The following is a 6000-nucleotide window of genomic DNA, read 5'->3' on the forward strand; positions in this document are numbered from 1 at the left end:
TTTATTTATTTGGGGTTCTTGTACCCCGCCCTTCTCACCCCGAAGGGGACCCAGGGCGGCTTACAGCTGCAAGGCGCACTTAGACGCCTGCTACACAAACAATCATCACAAAAAATATAACAGTACAAATTCCCACAATTCAACATTATCCAATAAAATCAGTAAAATGATAAAATCAGTAAAAACAATACAAACCTGGAACTTCCTCCTACCCATCAGTGTACAATTAACTCAAAGATCTATTTTGGTTCCATTTCGACAATCCTGCCGATCTCACACATCTGATTGTCTTATTTGGTTGTCATTGTCTAATTGCCTGGTTGCCCAAAGGCCTGGTTCCACAGCCATGTCTTCACCCTCCTCCTGAAGGAGAGGAGGGTTGGTGCTGTTCTGATTTCCCCCGGGAGTGAATTCCACAGGTGGGGGGCCACCACTGAGAAGGCTCTGCTTCTCGTCCCCACCAGCCTCACTTGTGAGAGTGGTGGGGTCGAGAGCAGGGCCTCCCCAGATGATCTCAAACTCCGAGGTGGGACGTAGAGGGAGATACGTTCGGACAGATACACTGGACCAGAACCGTATAGGGTTTTGTAGGTTAAGACCAGCACCTTGAATTGTGCTCGGAATTGAACCGGCAGCCAGTGGAGCTGGCACAACAGGGGGGTGGTATGCTCCCTGTATGTCGCTCCGGTGAGCAATCTGGCTGCCGCACGCTGGACTAGTTGGAGTTTCCGAACAGTCTTCAAGGGCAACCCCACGTAGAGCGCGTTGCAGTAGTCTATCCGGGATGTAACAAGAGCGTGGACCACCGTGGCCAGATCAGACTTCCCAAGGTACGGGCGCAACTGGTGCACAAGTTTTAATTGCGCAAAAGCTCTCCCGGCCACCGCCGAGACCTGGGGTTCCAGGCTCAGCGGCGAGTCCAGGATCACTCCCAAGCTGCGAACCTGCGTCTTCAGGGGGAGTGTAACCCCATCCAGCACAGGCTGTAACCCTATACCCTGTTCGGCCTTCCGACTGACCAGTAGGACCTCTGTCTTGTCTGGATTCAATTTCAATTTGTTAGCTCTCATCCAGTCCGACACAGCAGCCAGACACCGATTCAAGGTCTGGACAGCCTCCTTGGTGACAGGCGGAAAGGAGTGACAGATCTGGACATCATCTGCATAGAGATAACACCGCAGTCCGAAACTCCGAATGATCTCCCCCAGCGGCTTCATGTAGATGTTAAACAACATTGGGGACAGAATAGATCCCTGAGGGACTCCACACGACAATGGTTGTGGAGCCGAACAGGTGTCACCCAGTAACACCTTCTGGGACCGTCCCTCAAGAAATGACCGGAGCCACTGCAAAGCAGTACCCCCAAGTCCCATTTCTGTGAGTCGTCCCAGAAGGATACCGTGATCGACGGTATCGAAGGCCGCTGAGAGGTCCAGGAGAACTAACAGGGACACACTCCCCCTGTCCAGTTCCCTGCGCAGATCATCTACCAAGGCGACCAAGGCTGTTTCCGTTCCATGTCCCGGTCTAAAGCCAGACTGTGCCGGATCAAGATAATCAGTGTCTACCAGAAATCCCTGGAGTTGAGCTGCCACCACACGTTCCAGGACTTTGCCCAAATAGGGGAGATTGGAAACTGGCCGATAGTTGTCTAATTGAGTGGGGTCCAGTGATGGTTTTTTCAACAGCGGTTTGATAATAGCCTGTTTTAGACTCGCTGGAATCTTGCCCTCCTGTAAGGAGGCATTAACCACCACCTTCACCCACTCCGCCAAACCCCCTCTGGCTTCTTTTATAAGCCAGGATGGACAGGGGTCTAGGATGCATGTGGTAGGCCGCACCTCTCCAAGGATCCTGTCCACATCCTCAAGCTCAAGAAACTAGAGAAGATACTAATGTGTCAATATGCATCATTAAATCTTGAAGTTAGATTAATACAGGCCATAGTGTTTCTGATTTCTATGCATGATTGTGGAAGCTGGACAGGGAGGAAAGTAAACTTACTTGAACTGTGGTGTTGTATTGTCAGACGATTTTGCAGATACCATTGACTGCTTGGAAGACCAACAAATGGATCCCAGAGCAAATGAGGTTGAGGTTGTCCCAAGAGTGAAGGTGATGAAACCGAGGCTGTCATACTTTGGCACATGAGACAATTTGATTGATTGGAAAAGATGTTCAGACTTGGGAAAGCGGTAGAAAAAGAGGGGGAACCACACTACTGGTGGATTGATTCAGTCAAGGGACCCTGAATTTGCAAGACCTGAACAGGGCAATTGAGGACCAAGGCTCATGGAGGCATCTCATTCATAGGGTCACTATAAGTCAAAATTAACTTGATGATAAATAAGGACAACTTCCATCGTCCAATTATGGAAACATGGAACCAAAAGAAGATACTATTTTGGATTATATCCTCTATGCTGGGTATGGACTCTGGGAATTATGTTCCCAAAATACAACATATCCAACCACTTGATCAGCATAGCATAGTAACAGCAGTGCCTGCCACCACCAGTGTGTTGTTGGTATCCATTCTCTTTATGGAAAGGAGGTGCAAATTAGTCTCTGTGCTTGCAACCTGACCTGCTGGTTAGCTGCCACCCATCTCTGGCTAGCTGCACATGGACCTGCGTCACGGAGGTAGTTGATAAAGCCAGTTTCCACCAAGTCACCAAGCAGGTAGAGCAGAGACTAGATGAACCTCATTTCATGGGTCCCCACCCAGAGTATTTGCTATTGCTCGGCACTGCCTATAGCATCAGGCCATCTTTTACCTTAAAAATATCCAAGCAAACAGGCTGGGAAAAAAAGTTGAATGGCCTGTCTTAAATCCAGAGTAAGCATTAGCATTTGAACAAAAACTCCTTTTCCTCCTTCTCTCATCCCCTCCCTCCAACTCACACCAGGTTAATACACAATCTAGAACAACGAGGCTTTGGTGAAAAGCCAAAGAGATGACGTTGTCAGTCTCGCTCGGTCATCCATTACACTGGCCAACACACATTTTGGTGTCTCTAAAGTTTTGACCTGCTGATTCCAAAAATGGCACCAGTTCAGTTCCCCATATCAGTTCTAGTTTTTGTGATACAGAACATGCTCCATATATGTACCAATATTCATCTGCTCACCTACAGAAAGTAATGATAACCATATGTAAGAAACAAGAGCTGCTGCGATCTATGCAATGATATTTTCTAAATCAGTGTCCTACATAAGCCCAGGAACACACCTAGAAACCAAGACACCAAAAAAATGGGGAAGGAGTGGTGGGAAGAGAAGGGGCTGCATCAATCATAACAGGATTTTTATTCCTCTTGGGAACTACACTGCTCATAATCCTCCATCCCAAATAGCTCCTAGAATGGTGAAGGTTTATGGGATCTACAACCCCAAAAATAATAATTTCTCCCACTTTGGGTTAGCCAAGTAAATTTAATAAACCATAACATTTCCATGACCATGAGCTTCATCTGGGCTGACGTGTGTTGTTTTGTGTTTAATTCTGGAATGCCACTTCCTTCAAAATAAAGGGAATTCATTCGGACATCAGGACTTCAAGAGCTAGCTAAACAGAAACTCCATGTCTTGCAGCAGTGAACCTCTGAATACTATTTGTGAGAGTCAAATACAAAGAGAAGGAGGTTGCCTTTGATTGAGATCCTATTTAACAGTCACAAGGCAAAAATCTATGTTGCTATAGCTATGCTGAAATTGTAATGGATCACACCACATTGTGTGTAACGGGGCAACAATGCCTCACTCTCACTTGTTGCACAATTTGTGAGCAGGTTGTGCAGTCCTGATGGAGATCCCACCCTGTTGTGACTGCCTAGAAAATGCAACGGCTTGCATAACGGCATATACACCGATGTATATCATTGGCACCATTCCAGCCTTTATGCTTTGCTTTTTGGGTTTCCCAGTTAGGTTAACATGGATTTGACCAGCACCAACTTTATGCCTTTTGGCACCTTAAAAAAAACCCGGTGTGTGATGGAAGTTCCTTCTTTGGAGGCTTTTAAACAGAGGCTGGGTGGCCGTCTGTTGGGGATGCTTTGATTTCGATTTTCCTGCTTCTTGGCAGGAGGTTGGACTGGATGGCCAATGAGGTCTCTTCCAACTCAATGATTCAATGATTCATTCAGGGTCTTCAAAATGATTGTTTTTTATAGCCTTGGTCTTAAAAGGTTTAATAATTGTTTTATTTATTTTAAATGTTTTAAAATTATTGATGATATATTTATTTTGTAAATTGTTCAAATTGCATTAGGGGTTTTTTTTTTTTTGGTATCAATCTAATATACATAAACAAAGTAAAAAAATGGAATCAAACAAATCAAGGTGGATTTCGGTTGGAACAGATAGTTTATGTTAATTATCATATGCTCATTTATGGGGTGGGAAAGATTGCTTTTACTATTTTGGGTCATTATTATGGATGGATAGCTCAGAAAGCGAGGCAATAATGAGGAGGAGACAATTACTTCTATACTTCAGAGAAAGAGAACAAAAGAGTACATAAGTGTTTTGGTCTCCTCCTCTGCAGATCTCTTCCCATGTTGCTATTTTGCACCATCAACCAAAATAGACTGTGTATTTATGGGATTTTTTAAAAATAGAGGGTAGTGTAGAGTAGTTATATTTTTGAATGACCACTCTTGAGTCCACATAGCCAGTGTTTGTTTGTGTGTATGTTTGTGTCAGGAGTGATTTGAGAAAATGCAAGTCGCTTCTGGTGTGAAAAAATTGGCCATCTGCAAGGACATTGCCCAGGGGACGCCGGGATGTTTAATGTTTTATCATCCTTGTGGGAGGCTTCTCTCATGTCCCTGCAGATGACAGAGGTAGCTCAACCCACTCTTCCCAGAATCGAACCCTTGACCTGTCCGTCAGCAGTCCTGCTGGCACAAGGGTTTAACCCATTCCACCACTGGGCACTCCAGCACTGATTCTGGGTGAAGTAATGGGAAAGAACCCTATATTTTCCAAGCTCTGACACCACCTTCTAGCATACAACCTTTGGCATCTCACACATTTATTTCCCAGCAGTATGGAAACACTCTGGCAACTCTTTTGTCTGCACAGGGGCCAGGTGGTTTTCAAATGCAACTGTCTGAAATAATTTCGCGGTTGTAGTGGCAGAAGCAGGAAATGTTTAGCTTTCCAAACATACATAAAAGATAAGAGCAGAAGAATTGCATTGCAGAATGAGAGCAAAGTCCACCTGGGCTAATGCCTGGTTTCCAACAGAGGTCAGTCTGACAACAAATGATCAACTCATAAAGAAGAATGGGCAATAGAGTTCATGTGGGTGCTCTGCGCTTGATTTGCTCTAGACCCATTATTCCCCTTTAAATCTCCAGGCAGCTTCTGATAATGAAACAAACTTTTAATTTTGACGACCGAATGCCTATGTCATGGCCACAAACCCTCCTTTCCCGATTGTGATTTCATTATACAGACACAATTCCCAAATCATTCCTATTCTCCCAAACCATATGCTAAGCTGTTACAAAAGCCAACAGATAAAAAGAAAAAGCATCTCAATACTCACATCAGATCTATGTGTCTTCTCCTTGGTGTCCCTCTCTTTCTTTCCTACCCCCTTCCTCAGTTCCTGCAACTTTTCTCGCTGTATCAAGTCATGTTGCAGAAACAAAAAGCAAGTGAACGCAGCAGAGATAGGAAAGAGCAGTGTGGGTAAATTTGCACAGACAATAAGCCATTTTTTTTGCATTTCTGTCAAACTTGCTGTACCAGTTTGCATTTCTTTAACCCAGCAGCAGAAAGGTGGCTCATCGGAGCTGAAGCTGTCAAACCAGTCCTACTAAAATACAAAGAAGTGGTCAGACAAGTTTGCCACCAACTCCACATAGAGATTTGATTGTTTCCCGTAATTACAGCTCAACATAGTTGGTCAAAGTCAGTCAATCACACTAACAAAACAGTATTCTTCCTCTCCCCTTCACCCCTGAGTTGTAAGTCATCTACCACCAA

At 44.8% G+C, this 6000-nt stretch overlaps 1 protein-coding gene across 1 annotated transcript in view; it reads right to left on the bottom strand.

Moving 5' to 3' along the window:
- RBBP8NL (RBBP8 N-terminal like) overlaps window positions 1-5798 on the bottom strand; it is a 47829-nt gene extending 42031 nt beyond the window's left edge. Inside the window, exon 1 of the mRNA XM_060771981.2 lies at window positions 5558-5798. The gene's annotated coding sequence lies outside the window, so the exon portion shown is untranslated. The remainder of the gene's footprint in view (window positions 1-5557) is intronic.
- Between the last annotated feature and the right edge of the window lie 202 nt (window positions 5799-6000).

The sequence above is a fragment of the Anolis sagrei genome, chromosome 4, assembly GCF_037176765.1.
Source record: "Anolis sagrei isolate rAnoSag1 chromosome 4, rAnoSag1.mat, whole genome shotgun sequence".
NCBI lineage: Eukaryota > Metazoa > Chordata > Lepidosauria > Squamata > Dactyloidae > Anolis > Anolis sagrei.